Below are 12,013 nucleotides of genomic sequence, written 5' to 3' on the forward strand. Positions count from 1 at the left end.
CGTGGGCCCAACGTGGTATACGCGATAGCAACGCACTCCAGCGGCAGTTGAGGGGTGTTTCTAGTTCGCAAATCACACTGTTTACTCAACGGGCGCGCGTAAAATTCCCACATTAGCGCTGTTAAAACGCACATTTCCTCCATCGTCCACGAAAAGGAAAGTACTATGTCCAATCAATAAGGACACAGGTTTATAAAAGTTCCATTACAAATAGTGCGCTACAAATTTGGAATACTTCTGCGCATAACATAAACATTATTTCATCATTCCCACATTTTAGTAAGACCCCAAGGTCAGTCTTACTTGATCAGTGTTCCTACCCAGTAGCAGAATCTTTGCAACACGTGACACGTGAATTACGAAGCGAAAAAGAAAAAGGAGCAAAATATCTTTATACAAGTAGCGCAAGCTGTCCTGTAGATTAAACCAATCGAACAAAGCCACCCCTCAAAAAAAGGTGAACTTATATTTACATAACATCAAATATTATAGTATATACTTATATTAAACTAATAATAAAGTATCAGAACCCAATAAAAAGGCGAATGTTAGGAAAAAAATTTGGAAGTGGCAAGACACGAACCACCGCCCCATCAAAATAATCTTGAAGGTAGTGACGCTAGTCACTACGCTACAGCAATAACCTACTCCAGTTGTCTAATCATAGTATCTTACCACCTGCAGAAAACCTTAATCGTAGATACGTTACTAATTGAAGTTTAATTATAACAAATTTTACCAAGAACAATGCCTTTTGGGTATATCTTGAGTGTGTCGCTGGCTTCAAATAGCCTAGTCTCATAATACGCAAGTTACAACAAATCTTTTGCCACGAATATGATGTTTCTCATTATTTTATTGGAACGAATCACACAGTTAACAACGGTTTTTTTTAGTGATTCTCAATTTGCTGTTGCTCAGAAACGGCATATATACACACAGGTTTGGAATGAATGCCAATATGGCGCCTCACAACTCGGTACTGAAGGGAGACGGCGTATGTGTGACGTAGGTGGCGTTGTGTCATCTCATTGGTCAACGCTCAGACACACGCTCAGAATATGTGACATGCCAAATATTGCTCTGCACGTTCGGAAAGACTCCCGAACGTGATATTCCACGCTATGACATCAGAAACTCGGACGCGGATTTGCCGCTTTATACGAGCGCTCACCTTGACTGCTTCGGCTATCCGTGCACGAATCACGGCTACACCCAAACTTTCACTTGTCATCGTCCGTATATCACAATCTGCACTCATACATGACCGATATTCCTGTCCAGGAAGGATACATTTAATGAGAGTCGAGTGCCTGGTATTGACGTATAGATACGAAATAGCAGTGCCTGTGTTATTGTTACGATGCAATATTCCTTCGGACATGCATGTATCATATTTCATAATAATGAAAGAGGCACTACTATTTCGTAATCAGGAATTTTAAGTCTAGTGGCTAGTGAAGTTAGGGTGGCGCACGAAATGTGTTACCAATTGTTTCTTTCACAATTTACGACGCTCATTAGATATCCCGCTGGGATCTCTACAGCAGTACCAGTAGAGCTTGGAAAAACAAATGAGTTACGAAATGACGTGTAATTCACGATACTGCCGCTAGGAGACTTGTAGGCAGCAATGGCTGACAATGGAAGACTGACGGAACAGCAACGATCGGCAATTGTGTTACTTTTTCATGAAACGAAAAGCCTTGTTGTGACTCAGAGGCGTTTTCGACAACAGTTTAACACACTATGGGTCCCTTGCAAGAAGACCATCCACAGTTTGTACGATAAATTTGTACAGGAAGGAACAGTATTGGAAGCGAAGCTACCTCGGCCTAAGCCTGTTTGTTCGCCGGAGAATATTGAAGCGATACGAGTTGCTGTACAGAGAAGTCCCGGGAAATCGTGTAGAAAGGCAGCAGTGCAACTTGGAATATCCAGATGCTCCGTTCAACGCATTCTTAAAAGTGACCTCCACATGTACCCATACAGAATGACCTGTGCACAGAAGCTCACTGAAGAACACAAACGGCAGAGACTACTGTCTGCTCAGTGGGTGGAGGATATGGAATAAACTCTCAACAACGTTTGGTTTTCAGACGAGGCGCATTTTCATTTAGACGGTGTGGTTAACAAACGAAATGTACGCTTTTGGGCCACTGAAAACCCACAAGTGCTTCATGAACGACAACATTATGCTCCGAGGATTACAGCGTGGGCATCAGTTTCCAGTCATGGACTTATTGGACCCTTTTTCTTTGAAGGAACTGTGAACAGCGAGCGTTATTTGAGCATGCTTCTTAATAGCTTCATTCCACAGCTTCTTGCTGCTGCCTTGCCCTTCAATACGCAGTGGTTCATGCAAGATGGAGCAAGTCCACATACTGCAAACACTGTGTTGGAGTTTTTACACGAGCATTTCGACATGCGGATCACTTCACTCAGGTTTCCAGGTCGCTTCAATGACGGACAAAATTGGCCCCCAATAGTTCAGTCCTCAATCCATGTGACTTTTTTCTTTGGGGGTACATAAAGGAAAAAATTTTTCCGCAACTTTCACATGATTCAATGGAGCTCATAAGACTTATTCTTCAAGCTTGTAGTGAAATTACGGAAGACATGTGCCGTAGGGTAATCACTAACTTCAGCGTTCGTTTGAAGGAAGTTAGGAAACGAAATGGTGGACATATTGAGCATGTGCTGAGTTAGAACAAATCTCCATGGACGGCTCTTCATTGTAGTATATGTTCCTTTCAGATTGTATTGACAATAAAGTTTATATTCAAAAACAAAATGGTAACACATTTCTCGCGCCACCCTGTATATTACTTGATGACCATATTATGCAGACAAACAAAGAGATAACTAATGTAGCGGAGTGGGCAACAGGTGGAGAGGTGCCGCGACTCGCAGCGTGCAGGTGGCTGCCCGGATCCGCAGGCCGCTGCCGGCAGAAAGCTCGTGTTTTGGTAGCGGGTGTTTGGCTGCGCCACCTGCTGGCATCGGCGCCCGATCTGGCCGCGAGCCGAGCGGGTTCTGCGGCCGCCGCCGGCTACCGGGCCGCTCGCCTGCCACGTAATTGGCGTCCGCTTAATTTAGCGAGCCGGCGCGGCGTAACTAAACCGCGGCCGGACAGATGGTGTCTCCCCGATACTCGAGTCGCCACCGTACCGCCTCTCCGCGTTGCGCCATTAATAATGATTCAGAACACGGGCGCACCGGCTAAAAGGAGCAGCGGATCGTGCTGTAATGGCGAGCACGGCGAAAGTATTATGTAGATCGAGATTGCGAGAGCCATACTTTCCCCGGATGCCACATTCCTTTCTCTCGGCCGATGCGGTGTCCGACGGGTTACTGGAGATGTGGGTCGAGTAATAGGGGAACAGCGGACAGCTCTTGCCAGCCGCATTCGGCCGCGGAGTAGCTACAGTACTCTCCTCTATACTGATGCAATGGACTCGACAGCTCCGTGTGATGCGAGTCGTTCTGTACCCTTCTCATATAGGAAGCGTCATTCGAAAGGAGACTGTATACAGTCTTCCGTTCTCTGTAACTATATTTTCAACTCTGTGTCTACATACACACTGAAGAGCCGAAGAAACTGGTACACCTACCTAATATCGTGTAGAGCCCCCTCGAACACGCAGAAGCGCCGCAGCACGACGTGGTATGGACTCGACTAATGTCTGAAGTAGTGCTGGAGGGAAATGACACCATGAATCCTGCAGGAATGCCCATAAATCCGTTGGAGTACGAGGCGGTGGAGATCTCTTCCGAAAAGCACGTTGCAAGCCATCCCAGGTATGCTCAATAATGTTCTTATCTGGGGAGTATGGCGGCCATCGGAAGTGCTTAAACTGAGGAGAATGTTCCTGGAGCTACTCTGTAGCATTTCTGGACATGTGGGATATCGCGTTGCCCTGCTCTAAATGCCCAAGTTCATCGGAATGCACAATGAACATGAACGGATGCAAATGATCAGACAGGATGCTGACGCACATGTCACCTCTCAGAGTCGTATCTAGACGTCATCGTGCAGGTGGCAGCACTAGCAGTGGAGGGTATACAAAGCGTGTCGGGGGACTCGGAAAACAGAGAAGTTATTGTCCTAATGCACAAAAGGCGCGGTTCATCTGACGTCCAAAAAGGCATGATCATTGGCTTTGGGGCCAAGGATGCAAGAATTTCCAAAACGGCTACGTTTGTAAAATGGTTACGTGCCGCTGTGTTTAAGTATACCGTGCATGGCAAAATTACGCTAACCACAACTGGCACCGAGGCAAATGTGGTGCCGCTCGGGATTATCCGAGCGGTCTGGGGCGCTGCAGTCATGGACTGTGCGGCTGGTCCCGGCGGAGGTTCGAGTCCTCTCTCGGGCATGGATGTGTTTGTCCTTACGACAATTTAGGTTAAGTAGTGTGTAAGCTTAGGGACTGATGACCTTAGTAGTTAAGTTCCATAAGACTTCACACACATTTTTTGAACAAAACAGTGGTTCATATGGCTCTGAGCACTATGCGACTTAACTTCTGAGGTCATCAGTCCCCTAGAACTTAGAACTACTTAAACCTAACTAACCTAAGGACATCACACACATCCATGCCCGAGGCAGAATTCGAACCTGCGACCGTAGCGGTCGCTCGGCTCCAGACTGTAGCGCCTAGAACCGCACGGCCACTGCGGCCGGTGTTTTTGAACATTTTTGCAACTGTGGAATACCACGGGCCATAGGTGACAAGTGTGCATGACAGCTGCGGAGAACTGTTATGACAACCCAGACCAACAAATGGGCTACGCCATCAGTGTATCCTCAGCGACTGTTCAGCGAAAGTTGCTGTGCATGGGCAGCCGCAGCAAGCACCTGGTTCATGGACCCGTGCTGTCTGCTGTTTATCGGCGAAGGAGGCTGCTATTTGCACGCCAATGCCGCAACAGGACTTCCACTGAATGGCGACAGGTGGCCTTTTCAGATGAATCACGTTTATGCTCCATCAGAGAGATGGTCTTCGTCATTTACGGTGTAAAATGCCTGAAAGCAAACACCGTGCAACCAGGAGGGAGCGTTATGGTCTGGGGTGTGTTTTCGTGGCAGTCCCTGTGTCGTCTCGTCATTCTGGAGGGCACAGTGGATCAACGCAAGTATGGCTCTATCCTTGGGGACCCCGTCAAAGCCGGCCGGAGTGGCCGAGCGGTTCTAGGCGCTACAGTTTGGAACCGCACGACCGCTACGGTCGCAGGTTCGAATCCTGCCTCGGGCATTTATGTGTGTGATGTCCTTAGGTTAGTTAGGTTTAAGTAGTTGTAAGTTCTAGGGGACTGATCACCTCAGAAGTTAAGTCTCATAGTTCTCAGAGCCATTTGAACCACTTTTTGAACACCGTCAAAGCCTACACGCGGCTTCTTTTTGCCCAGTACGATGGCATCTACCAGCAGGAGAACGCAATGTATAACACAGCTCGCGATGTACGCTCGTTGTTCAAAGAGCACCAGGCTGAGTTAACGGCGCTCCTCTGGCCACCCAACTCCCCGTTTTGGAACCCAATCGAGAATCTGTGAGACCATCTCGATGAGGCTGTTAGTGCCATTGATCCTCAACCGAGAAACTAGCGCAGCTGGGCACGGCGCTGGAGTTGGCGTTGGTTCAGTCCTTGACGGTATTTCCAGAACCTTAATCACTCTCTTCCTTCACGTCTCGCAGGGGTCTGCGCCGCGAAAGGGCTTTTGATAACATTAACGTGACTCGACCGTGTAGAAGTCATTAGTGTTTGGGCACGAGCTTGTCTACATCTACATTTATACTCCACAAGCTACCCAACGGTGTGTGGCGGAGGGCACCTTACGTGCCACTGTCATTACCTCCCTTTCCTGTTCCAATCGCGTATGGTTCGCGGGAGAACGACTGCCGAAAAGCCTCCGTGCGCGCTCGAATCTCTCTAATTTTACATTCGTGATCTCCTCTGGAGGTATAAGCAGGGGGAAGCAATATATTCGATACCTCATCCAGAAACGCACCCTCTCGAAACCTGGACAGCAAGCTACACCGCGATGCAGAGCGCCTCTCTTGAAGAGTCTGCCACTTGAGTTTGCTAAACATCTCCGTAACGCTTACCAAATAACCCTGTGACGAAACGCGCCGCTCTTCTTTGGATCTTCTCTATCTCCTCTGCCAACCCGACCTGGTACGGATCCCACACTGATGAGCAATACTCAGGTACAGGTCGAACGAGTGTTTTGTAAGCCACCTCCTTTGTTGATGGACTACATTTTCTAAGGACTCTCTCAATGAATCTCAACCTGGCACCCGCCTTACCAACAATTAATTTTATATGACCATTCCACTTCAAAACGTCCCGTGCGCATACTCCCAGATGTTTTACAGAAGTAACTGCTACCAGTGTTTGTTCTGCTATCATATAATCATACAATAAAGGATCCTTCTTTCTATGTATTCGCAATACATTACATTTTTTCTATGTTAATGGTCAGTTCTATGTTAAGGGTCCCTGCACCAAGTGCCTATCCGCTGCAGATCTTCCTGCATTTCGTTGCAATTTTCTAATGCTGCAACTTCTCTGTATATTACAGCATCATCCACGAAAAGCCGCATGGAGAGAGATATGGAAGAAAATCAGTGGCGTCATTTCAAAGGAACCATAACAGCACTCGCTCATTGTGAGAAACGTTTGGGAAGGAAGTATCACAGCATTCACCTTAACCGATTTAGAAATACCACGGAAAGCCACTAACTGGAGGATACTGGGAAAAATACAATTTTTCTGCAAAAGAGACTGCATACGATACATTTTGCAGCCCATGCTTTAATACAGTTCAAGTGAAGGGCACACATGTCGGGTTGATCTAACAGGAGAAATCCAGCGAATACAAAGAAGCGCAATGCTTGATCGACTGGCGAGAGAATGTGACAGAAATGTTGAACTATTTTAACTGGAAGACCCTTGAAGTTAGTTGACCTACATCACGCCAGAACATGTTTAGTAAAGTCTATGAATCGTCTTTCGGTGGAGAAATTACATATATTCTGCCGCCACCTACGTAGTAATTAACAGACTGTAGATGTAGCTACTGTAAATGTTGATCACTGTTACGTTACAGACCAATACAACACATTAACACTTAATACAAGCTGCGTGGCTTAATATAACATCCTTATTTATTTTTCCCTATAGACAGGTATGGCTCAATGGTTAAACAGTTGTCTCTTGTTCGGTTTTAACCACGTACAAATACCATTCTGAATATGTGATGTAGTGCTGTCGTAATACACTGTGGCGCCATGCGTGAACGGTTGATTCAGTAACAGTTCGGCCAGTTTTTCTCTCTAGTTCGCTATAACGAAAGAAATTTGTTCCCTTTGTTATGGAAACTGGCGCTTTCGGCCTACGGTAACTCCTGCCTCGTAACAGACACTGGCCTACATCCCACTCGCCCGCTCCGCTGACCTCGCAGTAACACCAGCGCGCGGAGAGCTCAAAAAGTGAAATGCGTCGACGTTGAAAGTACGGCGGGCAGGAATCGCTTGCGGGTTGCAACACGGCACGGCAGGGAACAGCACAGCACAGCACGGCTGTGTCCCTGCTGCTGTTGCCTCGGCCGTTCACCACGCCCACCCCAGATCTGGTGACCTCCGCCTGGTGCGGTTCGTGTCCTGTGCGGGCATCGAAGTCTCCAGCGTGACCGGCCCGTGAGTGATAAACTACCAACTTGGACAAGCCGAGTTACCTAATACGCCTGTTACTTTCGATTCGACCTAGGGTTGCCATTCGGTACTGACGAAAGTAAACGTAACTGGTACTGTCGATATATAGAAGCTGCGTCGCAACAACTGTTTGTGATAGTGACTGAGGGCAGAAAAACGTAGTTAAGTCTTTTCCATGTACACAACCATAGAAGCTGTAAATTTCTTAATTAAAGTCATTTTTCTGCTTACATTAATATTTTATTTAATTATGCGGGATTTACCTAATTTTGCCCTTGGCCGTCATCAAGCTACGTAAAAAGGAAAATAGTTATGCTTAGAGCATATCACGATCCACATAATAGAATGGGAACAAGCAGCATGTGATGCAGTCGGCAATAAGAGTTTCGCACAACAGTAGTCGGTAGGGGCACAACAGTCACACATGTCAACTCCATATGTAAAATAGGCGGCCCTCATTGCGAATTCTTCACCTTATCAGAGAACATAATACGTTAAAATACGTTAGCGTTACTACTGAACCGTAAACAGAACACCTTGAACGACTAGAGGTATAGTATGTGGTCAAAAGTATCCGAACACCCCCAAAAACATACGTTTTTCATATTAGGTGCATTTTTCTGCCACCTACTGACAGGTCCTCCGTATCAGCGACCTCAGTAATCATTAGACATCCTGAGAGAGCAGAATGGGGCACTCCACGGAACTCACGGACTTCGAACGTGGTCAGGTGATTGGGTGTCACTTGTTTCATACGCGAGATTTCCACACTCCTAAACATCCCTAGGTCCACTGTTTCTGATATGATACTGAAGTGGAAACGTGAAGGGACACGTACAGCACGAAAGCGTACAGGTCGACCTCGTCTGTTGACTGACAGAGACCGTCGAGAGTTGAAGAGGGTCGTAATGTGTAACAGGCAGACATCTATCCAGACCATCACACACGAATTCCAAACTGCATCTGGATCCACTGCAAGTACTATCACAGTTAGATGAAAGGTGAAAAAACTTGGATTTCGTATACGCCAAATGACGCATCGTTTGGTGTAAGGAGCGTAAACATTGGACGATTGAAGAGTGGAAAAACGTTGCGTGGAGTGACGAATCACGGTACACAATTAGGCGATCCGATGGCAGGGTGTGGATATGGCGGATGCCGGCCGTGGTGGCCGAGCGGTTCTAGGCGCTTCAGTCCGGAACCGCGCGACCGCTACGGGCATGGATGTGTGTGATGTCCTTAGGTTAGTTAGGTTTAAGTAGTTCTAAGTTCTAGGGGACTGATGACCTCAGATGTTAAGTCCCATAGTACTTAGAGCTATTTGAACCATTTGATATGGCGAATGCCCGGTGAACGTCATCTGTCAGCATGTGTATTGCCAACAGTAAAATTCGGTGTCGGTGATATGGCGTGGTCGTGTTTTTCATGGAGGGGTTTGCACCCCTTGTTGTTTGGGTGGCACTGTCACACCACAGGCCTACATTGATGTTTTAAGCACCTTCTTGCTTCCCACTGTTGAAGAACAATCGGGAATGGCGATCGCATCTTTCAACACGATCGAGCACCTGTTAATAATGCACGTCCTGTGGCGGAGTGGTTACACGACAATAACATCCCCGTAATGAACTGGCCTACACAGAGTCCTGACCTGAATCCTATAGAACACCTATGGGATGTTTTGGAACACCGACTTCGTGCCAAACCTCACCAGCCGACATTGATACCTCTTCTTAGTGCAGCACTCCGTGAAGAGTGGGCTGCGATTCCCCAAGAAACGTCCCAGCAACTGGCTGAAAGTATGCCTGCGAGTGTGAAAGCTATCATTCAAGGCTAAGCGTGGGACAACACCATATTGCATTCCAGCATTACCGATGGAGGACGCTACGAACTTGTAAGTCATTTTCAGCCAGTTGTTCGGATACTTTTGGTCACATAGTGTAGGACGTTTACATGCAGAGGACACGTACTTTAGTATGTTCTGTAGAAATGTTTACCATTTCAGTCACTTCCATTCACATGGCTCAAATGGCTCTGAGCACTATGGGACTTAACTTCTGAGGTCATTATTCCCATAGAACTTAGATCTACTTAAACCTAACTAACCTAAGGACATCACACACATCCATGCCCGAGGCAGGATTCGAACCTGCGACCGTAGCAGTCGTGCGGCTCCGGACTGAGCGCCGAAAAGCACTAGACCACCGCGGCCGGCACTTCCATTCAGCATGTGTCCTGTTGACTAGTAGGTGCAGGGCCTGCCATCGGCACTGATAAACTGTTCCATGCGTGTGGTATCGACGCGTATAAGGCGCGAATGGCGTCCTGTGATACATCATCCATGTTGCATTCACTTGGTTCCAAAGATCATCTGTGGTGTGTGGTATTGTGTCAGTGTGGTGCACCCATAGTTTCACCATATCCCATACGTTTCCGATTGGCAACAAGTCTAGTGATCTGGCGGGCCAGGGCAAAAGGTTGACATCCTGTGGCATCGAGAAGGCACGTATTCGTACAGCAACAAGCTGTCATGTATTTGTCTTGCTAAAAATGGGGTCTGGGGTGTTGTTGGGAAAGGATATTCGGCGCACACCTGTTGCACTGCTGAAATACTTCATCCCACACGAGCAGCAATATCCCGGATGGATGGATCACATTCTGTCACGCCAATAATGTGCCCTCTTTCAAACTCACAGATTTGACGGTACGGTTCGCCCATACGTCTGCGAGGAACCCTGAGCGTCTTCTCAAGTCACAGTGATCCATTACCTTCGGTTTATAGCGATAATGAGGAAAGCAGGCACATTTTACCGGCAGGTGGTATTCAGCAGCCACACGCGGGCCGGCCCTACACCTCACCTGTCACCGATAAGTTAGATATATGTACGGTATTTAACATTTTCTGAGCATTTCTGGTGAATTAAATACAATTTTAGTTTCTACAGGCAATAATATAAATCTCTTGGCAAATACCTTTTCGAGATTGATGTCTGAAATACTCCTCTGTGATACAGAGAAGGGGGAGATTGAGTCAATAATTAAATCACCGAAGACTAAGGACTCTCGTGGTTATGATGGAGTGCCTAGCAGAATATTAAAATACTGTACTGCACATGTTAGCCCTGTATTTAGCCACATTTGTAATTTTTCCTTTAGGAATGGTCAGTTTCCTAAACGATTAAAATACTCAGTAGTAAAGCCGCGCCGGCCGAAGTGGCCGAGCGGTTCTAGGCGCTACAGTCTGGAACCGCGCCACCGCTACAGTCGCGGGTTCGAATCCTGCCTCGTGCATGGATGTGTGTGACGTCCTTAGGTTAGTTAGGTTTAACTAGTTCTAAGTTCTAGGGGACTGAAGGCCTCAGAAGTTAAGTCCCATAGTGCTCAGAGCCATTTGAATCATTTTGAAGTAAAGCCGCTTTATAAAAAGGGAGAAAGGGATAATATAGACAATTTTTTCTATGCCATCGGGCAACGGCCTTGCCGCAATGGATACACCGGTTCCCGTCAGATCACCGAAGTTAAGCGCTGTCGGGCGTGGCCGGCACTGGGATGGGTGACCATCCAGGCAGCCATGCGCTGTTGCCATTTTTCGGGGTGCACTCAGCCTCGTGATGCTGATTGAGGAGCTACTCGACCGAATAGTACCGGATCCGGTCAAAGAAAACCATCATAACGACCGGGAGAGCGGTGTGCTGACCACACGCCCCTCCTATCCGCATCCTCAGCTGAGGATGACTCGGCGGTTGGATGGTCCCGATGGGCCACTTGTGGCCTGTAGACGGAGTACGTTTCTATGCCATCAGTTTTTCCTAAAGTTAATGAAAAGGCTGTATATGTAAGGATAGTTGATCATTTTATATCACACGATTTGCAATCAAATGTACAGTTCGGCTTTAGAAGTCGTTTAACAACTGAAAGTGCTATATTCTCTTTTCTCTGTGAGGCACTGGATGGATTAAACAAAAGGTTTTGAACGCTAGGCAAAGTTTTTGATTTAACTGAGGCGTTTGATTGTGTTGATCATAAAATATTGCTCGAGAAGTTGGACCATTAGGGAATACAGGGAGTATCTCACAATTGGTTCACCTTATACTTAAACAACAGACAGCAAAAGGTCATTATTCACAGTGTTGAGAATGGCTGTGATGTGGGATCTGAGTGTGTTACGGTCAAATGGGGGGGTGCCCCAGGAATCAGTGTTGGGGCTACTCCTGTTCCTTATTTATATAAATGATATGTCCTCTATTATTACAGGTACCTCTAAAATATTTCTGTTTGCTGATGACACTAGATTGGTAG

General features: G+C 46.8%; 1 pseudogene; it reads left to right on the forward strand.

The window, feature by feature from the left end:
• The first annotated feature begins 11,181 nt into the window (after positions 1-11,181).
• On the forward strand, positions 11,182-11,299 carry LOC124546042 (annotated as a pseudogene).
• The last annotated feature ends 714 nt before the right edge of the window (positions 11,300-12,013 follow it).

Source organism: Schistocerca americana, chromosome 8 (assembly GCF_021461395.2).
Source record: "Schistocerca americana isolate TAMUIC-IGC-003095 chromosome 8, iqSchAmer2.1, whole genome shotgun sequence".
Lineage (NCBI taxonomy): Eukaryota > Metazoa > Arthropoda > Insecta > Orthoptera > Acrididae > Schistocerca > Schistocerca americana.